A 16,402-nucleotide genomic window follows, 5' to 3' on the forward strand; every position below is an offset into this window, starting at 1 on the left:
CTGCCATTGTCTCTGGATAGGGGATGCTTCCAAGGTGGTAAAGTGATTGATATCCCGATTAACCCAGCATGGCTGTGCCAGGAAGATATTTCTGTGCTGTCGAAAGGTTCCCCATTGTGTGTGCAGTGGCGGGGAGTGAATTTTGACAATCTACTCTGCCTCCGAGCCACCTGAATATATGTCCTTAAGGGCTGTGCAACCTTCAAGGACATATGTTTGGGTGGAGCAAGGCACTCTTGAAGATTTTCCAAATTTGCTTCCCCTGCTGCATACCCTGTGGTGTGCAAATAGGAAAGCTCTCTGCAATGTAGATACGCCTTCCTGTTGTGTTAGTTAGGATGTTTGCCAGTGATTGATCTAGTTCTGACAAAGCTCTCCCTAAGTAATCAGGGAGTTGAGTAATTAAGCTGAGTAATTATAGCAAGTTTCAAATTTGGCTTAAAAAAAAAAAAACCACTGGTGAGTGAGGCAAATCTAGGAATTTTTGGATGAAATTGATTGTTTTGGACCCATATCAGTTGGTTTTAGGATGGGATTTTGAAGAGAGACTGCATTAGTTACCTTGTCTGACATATAAAGCATTCCCCCCTGTAATAAGCCCTTTCCTCTTCTTTTCTGTAGATTTTACATGTAGGCCTAGCCATATCTCACTTTTCTCCATCAGGTTTCTGATATACCCACCACACTCATTTAGTTCTTATTTAGTCCTAAACATTTTCAGCTTCTCTGTCTCGTCTTGGAGGTTTCAATTTGCATATAAACACCTATACATTGTGTCATTCTTCCAAAGCCCTATTCACACATTATGTTCAACACAGGGATGTGTGTACTGTGTATGCATGTACAGAACGGTATGTACATACTGTTATTTCCATGTTATGTTCAGCGCACATACAGAAGCACAGTGGCACACTTCCTATCTATACCCTGCATTTGAGGAGGCCTGTGCCCAAGAGCTGGTTCAAATGAACAGCAGTCCCAATAGGCATGTTGGGGCTGCTGCGAGAATGCACCTGCTCTGATATCATTAAAGGATGTGCGGATGCATTCTCGGCATGTCTTTTACTCACATGTAAGGGGTGGTCATCCAAATTGGATGGTCATCCCAATCCTAAATAAGTAGAGTTTTGCAGCACAGGTAAAAGGGTGATTCAGATTATCACTCGTTACATGTAAATGAAGGACGTGCCGAGAATGTGCCAGCATGTGCTCTTATGACATCAGAGTGGGTGTGTTCTCGCAGCAGCCCCGACATCATTGTGTGTTGGGACTGCTGTTCATGAATCAGCTCCAAGTTAACTTTGGAAGTAAATACATGTAGAGTACTTCACGCAAAAGCATGTACGTGTATACAGACATCTGTATGCATGTACAACTTAATGTCTGAATGGGGATCACATGTCCCATGCATGTGCCTCCCTCCCCCCCCCCCCCGGTCCCTTTGTCTCTCTAAATGGCTGTATGTCTGCCTTTATATTCATTGCCATGTTTTACCTCACTTTCTTTTAGATCTTTTGGAATATTTACAGCATTATCCCTTAGGGATGCATTGTGTCATGTTGTTGTTGTTGTTGTTGTTGTTGTTGTCCTCCTCTAACTACTACTACTACTCGCTTTTCAACTAAAGTTTGCAAAGCGATTTACATTGAGAAATAAATAAATAATAAACAAGATGATTCCCTGTCCCAAAAGGCACACAATCTAAAAAGAAACATAAGGTAGACACCAACAATAGTCACTGAGGGATGCTCTGAAACTCCTGCTGGCTTTTGCCCGAGAAGCCAGTTTAAAAGCTGCTCTGCAATCATATTATGTGCCAGCAATCTGGTTCTACTGTGATTCAACAGAGTCTGGTTCCACTGTGGTTCAGTTATAATCTCCACTTGTTTCTAAATATTCTTGTCATCCCATCTCAAAAAGAAAAATGGGCCAATTCAAACACTACAATCTGACTGGTCCTCCCACCACTTGATTAGAAGTGGGGGCATGCATACCCCACTCACCAAGCAAGATGCTCTGCCCCACATTATCACGTGGCAGAGAATGTCTGAACTGCTTTTAATGGCATGGTTCCATTTCTATTGGAGGTATGCTTTGGGGGGCAGTTCTGATGTTCTGCCCCAGAGGCGTAACTATAGGGGGGGCAGGGGGGGCACGTGCCCCGGGCGCCATCTTTTCTGGTCACATGGGGGGCGCCGCCATGACCAAATTTTTAAATTTTTTGTTAATTTTTTGTTAATACAAATGTTTCCTGCTCAGTGCAGCAGTGCTGTAGCAGTCAAGGGAGCGCGTCGGTGCCCCCTTCCCCACGAGCGGTCCCTTCCGTGCTGCCTGCGCCCCCCCCATTGCTTTGCTGGCGCCTGGCGGCCAGTCAGTGGCCTGGCTTGGTGGCGGCGGTGGGTGCTTGTGAGGAAAAACCTAAGGGGGGGGCACCATTTCAGTGCTTGCCCCGGGCGCCGTTTTCCCTAGTTACGCCTCTGTTCTGCCCTCCCATGTGACTATACAGGGCAAAATGTTGTGCCAGGTAAGGGTGAGACATGTGCACTCTTGTTTCTAATGGTGTAATAGGTAGCCTCATTGTAACACTTCTAATGGTGTGGTGGGTAGCCTCATTGTAACGCTAGAAATGGTGCAGAAAATGCTATTCAAAATGATCAAAACCTTAGAGAACTTTCCCTACAAGGAATTTTTTTTAGCGTTTTAGGATGCTGGGGGCTTTTTAGTTTAGGAGGAAAGAAACAATAAGGGAGGACATGAGAAGACATGTTAAAAATTATCCATGGTTAGACAAATGAATAGAGACATGTCTCCGCCCCCCGCCCCCTAACATCTGAACTCATGGTCATTCAATGAAACTGGCACTGAATTAAAGATGTACAAAAGAAAGGACTCCTTCACATAACATATAACATTCCCTGGTAGTGGCTAGGGATGTGCATGGAATCGGGTGGGGGGAGTTTGAAGGTGGGAGGGGGTCACACTTTAAGGGAGGGGGAAGGTGCACTTACCCCCCCTCCAATCCCCCCCATACTCCGTTATCAAAGGCTCCTTTGGGGCGGCAGTATACTTCCCTGCTGCCCCGTCTCCTCTTTGACTGGAAATAGCCCGAAGTACCTGGCGTGTGTGTGCATGCACACACGCCAGGTACTTCCTGCTACTTCCGGGCAAAGAGGGGATGGGGTGGCAGGGAAGTATGCTGCCACCCCAAAGGAGCCTTTGATAACGGAGCACCAGCGGGGGGAAAGAGGAGGGCGGGGTAAATGCATCCTCCCCTGCCCTTAAAGTGCAACCCCCCACCTTCAAACTGGCTGAATAGCTGGTTGTTCGAACCAGTTCAGAGGGGCCTCCAAACAGGTTTGTGCACATAGTAGTAGCTTTCAGCTTAGATAGTTTTAACAGGGGATTAAACAAACCCATGCAGGTAGGACTACATCAATTGCCATTAACAATATGCCACTGAATACCAGTTGCTGGGAAGAAACATGAAGGAAGGGCTGTTGTCTTTATGATCTGCTTGTTAGCTTCCCAGAGAGGCATCTGATTGGCCCCTGTCAGAAACAGGAGGCTAGACTCAATACACCAGCAGATGCTGATGCAGCAAGGCTCTACTTATTTTCCAAGTCCTGTTAGGGGAATGAGTGGGACTTATTTCTGTGTAAAAACTTGCAGGCATCAGGATTTACAACTTTAAAAAAAATCTTACCACATTTGCTCGAAGAAAACATCTTAAAAGAATAAGAAAAACATTTATTTGGGGGGGAAATTGCGTTAAATGTATTTTGAAAAATCCTCTGTAACTAACTGTTCCATTATGTATGTCTGAAACACCTGAACGGGCTATGAGCAATTCCATATTCCTTTTATAATCTTTCTGAGCTGCCTATATCAACAAATCTGATCATGGTCTTTTATTAGTTTCAACCTCCTCTTGTAGGTTACATGAATGTTTACTTTCTTAAATTCTGAGGCAAAATTCAAACTTGTATGCTTTTAATAATAAACAAGATAATAGAAACCAATCCAAATAATTTGGATTTAAACCATCTTTGTGAAGACTAAGCCTGGTAAAAGTAAGAGATAAATGAAACTATTTATTTTAAGACCAGCAAAGCAACAGATCAAAGAGGCTGTATAAATTTAAAAGCAAATGGCAAATCTTTGCAGACTAAGAGCTTTACAAATCAAGAAATTTTAAAAAACCAAACAATTCTTACCACTTCCTGAAAGTATTTGGAGACACAAAGGCTTAACTCAATTGAGGATTATAATTTAAGTCCTTGACACATGATTTTTGCTTGCAACCTTTTAAAATTGTTTTTCCCTATATAAATAGTTTTCTTTAGTCCTGTGAGAAAAATATTGAGTAAAACTCATGTGAATTGGGTACCAAAATGTGTCAGGTTTTTGTTGTCGTTGAAAACTCACCTCTTTAATTTTTCTGAGGGCAAAGGTGTCAGCAGGACTGCTCAACACAAGTGTTAGAAAAAGTACCCCTCAGTGGAAATAACAAAGGAGTATTGAATGGGAACACAAAGGGATACCTCCCCTTTAATTAATGGTCATACTGGGTTATTAGGTTCCCTTGCAAGAGACAATAAACCAGAGCAAGGGAGAAAAGGTGGGAGGTCTGTATGATGTAATGCTTCATTGTGTGGTGAAGGCAGGCAGCACATTTTGTTGTGCTGCTCCAAACTGAAATTGTGTGAGTTAAACCTTTCAGCTCTTGGATCCACCGGTGTTCCCATGAGTACATGGAACTCACCCAGCTTCCTCATTCATTTTAATGGAGGGACAGCCTGAGCAAATCACAGTGAATGTAGGACTCTGAATCAAGGCAATGGGGCCACAACTGAACAGTTGGATATTTCAGCTGCTGACAAGGATTTCTCACTGACAGTAGGGATGTGAGAGCGGGGAGGGGATTGCTTTAAGGGACAGAGAAGGTTCCTCCTACCTTTCCCTCCCTGCCTCACTGCTTTCCCCCCTCCGGTGCTTAAACCACATGGGCATGGGACTGCAGCGTTCCCGCCTGCAGGAGCATTCAGTGTCTCCCAGTGTCCCACTCCCCACACACATCAGCCATGAGCATGGAGACACTGGGCAATGCTGAATGTGGTTGCAAGCGGAGTCACTGCAGTCTCGCGTCCACGTGGTTAAAGTGAGCGCTGGAGGGGGGAAAGCAGTGGGGCAGGGAGGGACAGGTAGGAGGAACCTTCCCCATCCCTTAAAGTGGCCCCCACATTCCAAACTGGCTCAAGCGCCGGCTGATCGTACCGGTTCAGCACTCCAGAAAAGGGGTGCCAAATTGGTTCTGTGCACATCCCTAACTGCCAGTTATGCAACAGCTTGCACTGCCAGGTCCTTGTTCTTCCATAGATGCCAACTAGACCCAGTGGTGTACTAAAGTGGCATCAGGCTGCTGGCTATTAACAGATGCTCATGGGAAATAATTTTGCATGGATAAGGTTTGTTTCTATGAACCAACATGATTTTCTAAAACTTCTCTCTGCAGAAATGAATGGAGAAGCTTTCACACCAGTGTTTCCAGATAAAGATCCAATCATTATGATTTCTGTGGTGATTAGTGTCTGTACCCTTCCTCTATCATTTATAATCTCAGTTTGTGAAAGGAGTATGCATTATTCAAGACAAACCAATAAAACAACAGTGGTCGCAGAAGCTATGATAATCAGCTGTTTGGCAATTTCACTGGCAGCAATTTGGCCAACGTTAAGTAATTTCCCATTGATTACAATAGGAGAGCTCAAATTAACGTTCTTCCTCCCTCTAAAAAAAATGTGGCAGAAGTAACTTTGACTGCCTCTTGACAGAAAGGTCATTCACACAAGCGAAAACTGTGTTCTACCCAGCTTTGATACACACAACTCTAGGTTTGGGAGCTGTGTGTGCTCTCAATTTTTCGTTGTGTGGGTGCAAGCAAAGAAGTAGGAGGTGGGAGAAATGTTTGTGTGGAAGCAAGGTAGGAGGAAAAACTGAGTAGCTTTTCCTCCTACCTTCCTTCCACACAATCATTTCTCCCTCCTCCTACCTAGTTGTTTCCACCCACATGACTGAAAATTGGGAGCACACACAGCTCCCAAACCGGGTTAGAACACAGTTTTGGTTTGTGTGAAAATGCCCTCAGAGGGTTAGTAAACAAAATTTTGCCATTGCTGTGTAGCATTTAGCACGAACCTTTACCACATAGATCAATGCAATAATTTTGTCAAACCATTTTCCAAATGATCCTGTTTGTTTGGAAATAAGTTCCGTTGGAGCTCAGTGGGACATGCTTCCAAGTATACTGTATGTGCATAGCATTACAACTAAGTTTTCTAAGTTCCTTAGACAGGGCAAAGACAATGCAAATTTGTATAACAATACCCCAACTTTTAAAATGAAAAACAGCCTTTGAAGTATCTGATTCTGGGGTGGTGGTGGTACGTGTCTTTCCTCACTTGCTATTTTTCCACTTATAATTGCCACCTCAAGTTACCTCTTATTGCTAAGGTTGGAGATAACTATGGTTGGTCCCTTGGTTCCATGGCGCTTTCCAGATTAGACCTTGCAATGGGGTCACAACGTATCTCCAAAATGTGCTTCCACACTTCCTGTGTTGTGAGGCCACAGTCCCTACACTGACAGCAGGGTGCCGTTCACATTTCCAATGGCTTGTTTTGGATTCAATTGCTGCAATGTATTGCTATAATGTTGTATGTCTGGTGTAAAAGGTTTGCTGTATTTCCCAGTTGTTTGTTTTCATGAGACTGCTCCCCCTGCTGGGCACTTTACTATTTATGCTTTGAATGTGATTTGGCCAAACTGAAGCATTTTGCCACTGTTGAGCGGGTAATCTGGAAAGCGCCCATGTGATGCACTTGATTACATTTTTTCTGATCCCCATGTCTCTTGCACTTTACTCCTCTCTCATCAAGAGTCAATTAGAACATCATTTCTACTTTTGGACAATTGAGGCTACATTTGCATTTCCCCCAATTTTGAATACTGTATTCTCTCTGGAATGGGACACACTCAAAGTATTATGTGATCGTGCTGAAATAAACTAACATGTCTCAAAATACTTATGTATACTATGATGCCCTTATCCAAATTTGCCATACTGCCTCTTCATAAGTAGAGCTTCCCTGCTTATCTGTTTTGGCACGACTCTGGCGAAAACAATCAAAGTAGATATGGGATCACTTCACAGCACTTTGTGCCATTAGGAAGAAATAGAGGGGAAAACCGAGGCTTATTATTTCTGCAGGAAGCAATGAAGTACAAAGACCACAGAAGTGAATATGTTAGTGCAGATGTAAGTGTGGGAACAGATGGCAGTATATATTTCTATATTATATACACTCCCATTGAGTAAACAAGCACTGTGAACATCAACTTTATGGTTTAGAATACCCATTTCTCCTCCTCTGAGAAAAAGCTTTTACTTCAAAATACATCCAAGTGGAAGAAAAGAGAATGATTGGGGTGGAAGAGGGAAGGGGACAAACAAAACAAAAATACAGAATCATTTATTTCTCTGTGGAGCCTGCCTATTTTTCTCTCCCACAAAGGTATCTATTGACTTTCCTGTGAGTTTTCAGCACAAGTTTCCTGTGAGTTTTATGTAAAAACCTCAAACTGCATTTTAAATTCTGAGGAGTTAAGAAACAATTCTTGGCATGTGATGAGAAGAACTATTGACTGATTGAAGTTTCATAGATCAGTCTTCACTAAATCCATAGAACACCCTTAGACTGGTGCTGCTGGGCAAAACAAAACATTGCTTACACAAAGGTAAAAGTGCCCACAACTCAAATCATACATTCAATTGATGTCTTCAGAGGCTGTTTAGGAAATGTAGTTCCTAGTCATTACTCTTTGTTTTTTAAAAAAACCCAACTATCTGGATACTTCTCTGTGGAATCTGCAGCATTTTGACTCCACAGAGTCACTTACACTATCTCCACTTGATCTGAGAATAGCGCTGACCTGAAAGTCCACTTTGGAAAACTTTATGTTTGAAATTGCGGAGTGCATCAAATTGGGATTCCACTGCAGTCCAATTTCTGCAATAGCTTCTGGGGCAACTTCTCGCTGGTTGGCTGTAGCTTTTTTGCCCTTTCCTTTCCCCCACTTCTTTGGTAGCGACAGTGGAAGCAACAGTAAATCTCTTCTTGGTGGCTAGTTCCCTGCCAGATTAATTAATTATTATTTTTATTTAGTGCATTTATATTCTGTCCTATACAAATTGCCCCTGGGCGGTTCAGTTGCCATTCTTTTCCTTAGAAGCTCCCTCAGAATGATGCTGCATTGCATCATGACATATGGCATAATTCCCAGGGCATTTGGGGGTGGGGGGGGATCATGGCAGCCAGTGGGAATGAGCTTCCAAGAACTGCTCTGCTGCTATCACTGCCTCGGCCACTGCTGCCAAATGGGCAGGGGACGACAACAGCAACAATTAAAGAGGAAAAGAATAGCTGCTGTCTTCTGATGGTAAGCTGCTCCAAACCTGTTGCAAAAATTCTCATGTCCATAAAAATTACTGAAATATTTCCCCATTCTTACCTGTGAGTGGGGAGAGGTCCTCTTTTGATCTCTGCTACCAGACCACACTGAGATAAATGGTATTATAAAAGGCCACTGGGATATTCCTCTGGATTTGTTTTAAATGCCCATGTTGATAAACACTAAACATGTTCTCAAAAGGTACACAATGTAGCAAGACACACTAATCAAGGTTTGAGATCCTCATTATAAGTAGATCAGTTTTTATGCAGTTTTACAGAAAGAAAAACTAGTTGCTCCCCAAGCAATTTCTCATTTTCTCTGATAATGCTCCCAGTCTCTGGACTTAAGCTGAATAAAGACTGCTGGCGAATGCCCTATGTTTCAAAGTGCTAGCATTCCTGGTATACAGGAGACGATTAAAGGAGATGCAGTTCTCTGTACCGAGTTATATTTAAGGGCAACACATATGTTAGTGTTGCCCTTAAATATTAGGGCAACATTGGTGTCAATTCAGGTAGTTCATTGTGGGTGTACTGGAGATGCTACCACACAGAGAGTCGTATTCACTTGCAGTTTTAAACTAGATTTACAGGGAAAGTCAACTTTTGCTAAATTTTTTAGAAAGGCCCAAAGTGCATCCTGGGAAATGGCTCTTAGACTCTGGCTGATGAGTCTCACTTTCACGGGCATTAGTATGCACTCTACCACTGTCATCTATTTCATTCTGTCCCAAATCTGCTGTATTCTTCAGCTCTGCTACTCACACCACTCACACCACACTAATATTCTTTGCGTACAACTTTTTGTATTGTTCTTGCACACAACTTGGGGAAGGTAGCCTAGCTCAGTTGTCTGGTGACAATCTTTAAATTGCAGGAAACAGAACTGGTATACGGGTAACATCCACATAATACCCTACCATGGTGTCATCTTTGCTTATTTCCCTGTGTACAGTCTTAGCAAATAGTTGATCTAAACCTAATGTTTGTAGACAATCTGAGCCTCTCAAAAAGGCATAAACATATGCAGTTGACTAACTGAGTACCAACCCTTCCCATTATTTCTTCTCTGAACAATGCTTCTTCAGGAAGACTAATAGAGAGAGTTATGCTACCTCTTTGTCCAGTGTTACTGTCTAAGGTCCAAGATTGCATCCAAGTACTATAGTCTGCTAAAGAGACCTGCTCTCTCTATACATATAGCTGCAGCTTTCTGGAAGTTATTTCCTTAATATTTTGCAGAAACTGCAGTCATATGAATCATTTTACAAAGCTGTGGCTATATCGGTAGACACCATACAACCCACATCATGGCCTCCACATGAATAGGACTCCAGTGGCAATCAAAGCACAACTCAAATAAAATACTTTGATGCTGAATTTACCCCTTTTGTAATTGGATTAATTGAAAGGAGGTTCCAAACTAAGGATGGGACACCCTGTGCAAATAATGTAGTCAAGCAATTTACGTGAATGAAATAAAATGGTATTTGAGTACTGTAATTCATAAAATACCTTCTTTATTTTAATCCTTGCAGTAGTTTAATTATGGAATTTAAAGATTAAAGAAGGGGCATGCAAAATATCTCTGGATGGAAACAGAAGGCAGAGAGACTTGGGGGACAACCGCAAGCTTTCAAATAGCCAAGGATGTGGTTTCAGGAAGTTACCCAAGGCTACAATGAAGGAGATGAAAACCATATGCTCATATACTTTAGGTGATGATTCTCCATGACCAGTGAATTAAAGATCTCTGTAAATCACAACAAACTTGGTTAATGAAATTAGGCTCTTGCCAATGTAGAAATAAAAAAGGGAGGGCTACATTAGAAGTCCTAATATATTTCAGAGATTTTTAGAACTACATTTTAAAGGAGTAAAGGGCTCTTCATTTATGTTTCTCCATAACTTCCACAATTGTGGATGACATCTTCAGAAGGCTGAAAGGTTTAGGTATCCCACACAATAGTTTTGAAATGTAGGGGGATGTATTGGGGGAGGGGAGGGCGCAAAATGACTTTTAACTCAGATAATGTTAATATTTATTACTTGTTAAGTATCCATAACACTTGCTAATTATACTATGTCTATAATACTCCCTGTTTAATTGTAAAAATGAAATATGGGTCCTGCTCCCCAGTCTTAAATCATTCTGGGAGATACACATGTAAACAAAAGGAAAAACCATTATGAGATCAGGGCTGTCCTTAGGGCATGGCAAGCAGGGCGACCGCCCCAGGCCCCATTAGAATTAACTGGAAGGGGGCCCCACACTGTATTTTTTTGCCCCGGGCCCTGTCCCCCACCAGGGCTCTCTAAGGACGACCCTGTATGAGATACTTAGGTCATGGAGGCAAGTTTCTGCCATTGCATACCTACCATATGCATTATAGGAATAGTGTAAGGTGCTTGGGACACCTCAGTTAATATTCTTACCTTTTTGTGTTTTTTAAAACATATAGTTCTTTTCCATGTGCAACAGGATTTGTGAGAGCTGTGTGTTTCCAGGACATATGTATTGGTTTCTGCCATAGTAATTGCACTGTTCTCTTAATTTCTGTGGTCAGCTAACACAATCCTATACATGTTTACTTGGAAGAAAGGCCTATCATGTTTAATGGAGCGTACTCCCTAACAAGCTTGTTTAGGATTCCAGCCCAAGTATGTTTCTTTTAAAACCGTGTGTGTGTGTGTGTATACATATATATACACAGAGAGAGAGAGAGAGAGAGAGAGAGAGAGAGAGATCCCATTTCTATTAACATGTGAATCTGCTAAGCTTACCACTTATGGGATCTCAAATATAGCACAGATTTCTGGATTGAATTTTCTAAAGGATAGAGTAGCCAATAATGCCAATTCTGATTTCGAAGCAAGACATTTATATCTTGATTCTTCAAAGGATAGTGTGTTTTCTTTATTTATAAAATCCTCTAGAACAGGCCTGCTTAATTTAGGCCCCGTTATCTGTTTTTGGACTACAACTTCCATAATCTCTAGCTACAGTGGCCAATTGTAGGTCAACATCTGCACTAGGGCTGAAGTTGAGCAGCCCTGCTTTAGAACACCAATTCTAGCACTGACTCTGTCCTTCAAAATACATTATTATCCCAGGCTGAGTTACTTCCACACAGGAGAAGCTAAATGTTCGCATGGATTAAAATTGAGAATCTCAGCACACACTTGCCATAAACCTTGAGAACTACTTCAGACAACCATGAAAGCAATGACTCCAATTAAGAGCTTAAATAGGAAAATTCACATTGTATTTACAGTGATGTATGAATTCCTACTGACATGGACCAAAGGTACAGAGCAATCCTGTTTTTATCCTCTGCGGGGTTTACTTCCTAATAAATTTAGGACTGCGGTCTTCACTAAAATGATATAACTGAATACATTTTCTGAACTATTTTTGTTAGGGATTTCTGTGACTGACAAAATAATTGGGGAAAAAAGTTTCTTGAATAGTAGTGGATGACACTTGAGCTTTTGGCTGAGCTTGCCTCCTAATGATAAGGTGAGATAAAAGGAAAGATCTGAGTCATAGTTCCTAGATGAATATTGAGACCTCAATGCAGTCTCCTTTGGGTCTTTTGTTCCATAACAGAGTGATGATTTTTGCTGGTATTACATTACATATACATATGTAGTAATGCATCTTGCTACATATTTTGTTGGTGGCATCTAAACTGCAGAACAGCTGCAGACAAACGAATGCCTGGCCTTTTCACTACTTACTTTTTGGCAAGCTGTTTATTTCAGCGGAAATTTTTATTGTTGTTGTTCTAGCTTTTAGGTCGGAATCCTATACACACTTACTTGGGAATAAGCCCCTATGAACAAGTCCTTCAATGACTCTTACTTCTAGATAAACATACCTAGGATTTTACTGGGTTACATCCAAAGGTTTATTTCACCGAGAACATGGAATCTTCCACTATGGCACATTTTTAATTTACTGCTTTTAAATAATTATTGTTGTAAAATAATGCTTGTGATTTGTTCTTATTTGGTTTTAAACATTCGAGAGCTGCCCTGGGTATATTGCAATAAAGAAAGGTAGTATATAAATCATATAAACAATAATTAATAATAATTAATTAGTTCTAGCTGGCCACTGTTCAAATAAATCCGATATACTAGGAAATGCTCCTCCACAAGCCTCACAACACAAGAATACAATGTCTGGATTGCACCAAAAATATACATGTCTTTGACATTGAATACAGGACATACAGCCTGCAAGCTCTGACAAAATATTGGAAGCTTAATATTTACAATAGTATTGGTTAAAGACATGCCTTTTCCTGCTTAATCCCCTAAATGTTAAAAACAATAATTCTTAAAAGTTATGTACATTCGTTTGTATTTAATTAAAGATGTATTAAACCTCCATCATTATATTTAAATAAATACTTGGTCAGTGACATTCCCATTGGTAAGGAAAGCAAAAACATCTGCTAGAATTATGAGGGGGTTGACATCAGAGTTCAACAAAAGGGGAGCCAGAAATTTATCAGATAGGCCTCAAGTTGCCCTCCTTTTCAGTAAGTGGAAAATAATGTACTGTTTTCATGGATGGCTGTAGTTGCTAAGTCCTTATATAAATGGTATTGACAAATACTTGAAGTATATGGATGTATAGATACACCAATCTGTACCTCACAGACATTTAATATTTAATTCACGCGAAAGGCTTCCAGCATTCCCAGAAGAAAACTCCAACTCCTGCTCATCTGCATATGGGGAATATTTTCATGTGTCTTACCTTTAATATTGAGACTGAGCACGAAAAAAGCTACTACTATGTATGTATGTAGGCATGTGTCGCATTTACATACCATATCACCCTATATAAAAAACTCCAAGCAGTTTACAATCTAACCAAACAGCAACTAAAACCTAAACAAGCATATAAAACATTAAAATTAGCATAAATAAAACTTTAAATTGATGGCCAAAACTACAGGTGATGTTAAGATTGTCATGAAGCGATGGGCTTTATACAGGAAGTGGTCTGAAGGAGCAGCTTCTTTGTCAAAAGCAGCTGCAGGGAATGATCTGATTTGGGATTGTGGCATACATGGAGATTGAAACATTTTCCTACCTATATAATTTTTCCATTTAAAATCACTCTCCACAAGTGGCTATTGCTGCAAATAGCCATTTCAAGGCAGTTTTTGATGGGAAATGGATGCATTAACAGCCTTCCCCTGCCACCCTATGCTGTGGTCCTAATTCAGGTTGAGGACTGCTTTTTGGACCTCCCCCCCCAACAAACAAACAAAAAACCAGATAATTCCACTTCCTGTTCTAAGATCATGTGTTGATGGGCTTAATGTCATAGGTAGTTTTGCTCAAGCTAAGTGACAAACTATATTTTATGTTTGTTTGTTTATTACATTTCTATATCACCCCAAACATCAGTCTGTAAGGAGTTTATAGCAATTAAAGCAGAAATTAAAGTAAAATTAGAACACTTAAAAATGCAACAATTTATTACAACCATCACATGCCTGAATAAAAAAAAGTCCCTTTTAAAAAGCTGACAAAGCCTCACATCTTGGCAGGGAGTGCATTCCAGAACTCAGAGGGAGCTACTGAAAAGGCCCAGCCTGGAATCACTGCTGACCAAAATGGCAGTTGCTATAAGTGGACCCCACCCAGCCACTGACTTTATTAATCAGTGGAGTTTATACAGAAGAAGTTGCTTTTTAAATAGTGTAGTTGCTAACATAATCTAACATACATTGCTAACATGATCTCACCCATCTTAAAACCAGATAAGGGTCCACTTGAATGTGTTAGTACTAGTAGCTAGTGCTAGTTAGGCTATTTAACTATCTTACAGGAACACTAAAAAGTAACAACAGTGACAAACCCATTTGAAGGTATTTTACTTCCTGTTTTATGTAACGGTCAGGTAGGGTTCATAATTGGTGGGCAGGGAGCAACCCAAATCTGGTTGCTGATCGGCATCATAATGGCAAATGGCTACTCTTTCACTTGAACTTCAGAATTATTTTGATAAAATTAATTGATCCTAACAAATTGGTGTCCACAGTGGACTCTACGTGGTTTTCAGAATAGTCAGGATGATAAAAGGACACACTCCAGTTCTTACTAATGGCCAGGCACCCAACTTAGCTTCAAAGAGGTATCAGTTAAGGATGGCTGTGCCATATAAAAGAAATGATGAGACATTTTGAAGTGGTACAAGAGCATGTATTCCTGAAATGTTATCCTGTTTTAGTTTCACTTCTGCTCTTTCCCTCCACATTAAATATTTTCCCTTTCCTTTCCCCCTTCCTTTCTCCATAATTATTTCTTTTCTTTCTTTTCTTTCTTTTTGCCTCACTTGCGTTATTGGTGTCCTCACCTCACTTGCATTGTTGGCTGGAGAGATCTGGTTATGGTTGCTGCCTGCTCATTTGGTGGCAACTTGGAACTGGGCCTTCTCTGTGGCTGCCCCAGAGCTTTGGAACATGCTCCCTGTTGAAATAAGAGAATCTTCTTCTCTCTTTGCTTTTAGGAAGACAAGACACACCTGTTTTTTCAGGCTTTTAACTGAAATTAATTTCAAATGATTTAATTTGTCTTTTATCTTATGAGATTGTTTTCAGTTATCTTGTGAAATTTTAACTGTTTAACTCTGTTTTACATTTGTTGTGTTTTAATTCTGTACACCACCTAGAGATGCACATATAAGGCAGTATTAAAATATGATAGATAGATAGATGGATAGTCCCCCTAGCATACATCATAAAAACTATGTAATGATGAAGGGTAGAATCCACTGGTAAGTTTTCCTGTACAGCTTCCACAACAACTGATTTTAATAGAACTTGTGCAGAAGAACCTTCGAGTGAATGTTCTCTGAATTCATGACATTTACCAGAATTTTGTAGCAGTGCGGCATGCCTGTCTGTCAGTTAATGCACTGGCAACCCATTCCCCTGGTATCCCTATTAAACCTTTCTAGTGCTATTTCCCCACACTTCACAAATTGCTCTTTGCAATTAGACCCATCTGCTCCCTCTTAATGTTCTTCCTGAAGGGATCAATCTACAGAAGCCTTCGAGGGGCCCTTCTAAAGAGGAGATAGGGTTTAGCCTTTGTAACTTGTCCAATATCCTCTCATACACCTACCACAACTAGAGCTAAGTTGGTGTTGAAGCACAAGTATTGATAACTGAGGGTACACATAATGGATGTTTCATGTACACTGACGGCATTCAAAGTGCATCATCAACTTCTTTTTAATGCACCAGGGAGACATTAGATTATGTGACGAGACTAATAGGAATGAGTATTGATGCATTTGCAAGTGTTGGCAAAATAGAGTGAAATATTATACAGTGATGATGGCCTATAAAGTAGTTCTAGAATTTTATAGAAAGCATACAGAAAATTTATCAGAGAGCATTTCTGCAATTCCTTTCTCAGGTCATATTTTAAGACATGAAGTACTAAGTTTGGCAACCCAGAGTCACTAAAACAATTTTGAACAAAATTCTACATAGTTTGAATCAACATGGTTAAAAACACTTCTTGAAGTTTTTAAATACCATATACAAAAGAACTAGAACTAACAGCTGAGAAAGAAACTCTAAAAACTTTAAAAAGAGAACTATTTTGCTGAAAGTGGCTGACATACAGAGCAAGGAGACTCCAGTGCAGCAAGAGAGCAGCCTAACAGAACTTCCCAACTAACTGCACTGGTGAAGTGGGGAAGCAGCAATTTTTTATGTCCTCCCCCGGTGCCACCCAAAAATATGTCCCTGGAAGCTGTGCAGCCCTCGGGGACATACGTTTGGGTGGCACAGAGGGTTCCTGGGCAAGGGGGGCATTAAAAATAGCTGCTTCCCCACTGCAGTTAGGAAGTTTGT

The 16,402-nt window shown here is 40.8% G+C and overlaps 1 protein-coding gene across 3 annotated transcripts in view; it reads right to left on the reverse strand.

Moving 5' to 3' along the window:
- Positions 1-16,402, reverse strand: part of LIX1 (limb and CNS expressed 1) — a 69,330-nt gene that overhangs the window by 19,828 nt on the left and 33,100 nt on the right. The gene's annotated exons all lie outside the window — the stretch shown is intronic.

Source organism: Hemicordylus capensis, chromosome 2, assembly GCF_027244095.1.
Source record: "Hemicordylus capensis ecotype Gifberg chromosome 2, rHemCap1.1.pri, whole genome shotgun sequence".
In the NCBI taxonomy this organism is placed as follows: Eukaryota; Metazoa; Chordata; class Lepidosauria; order Squamata; family Cordylidae; genus Hemicordylus; species Hemicordylus capensis.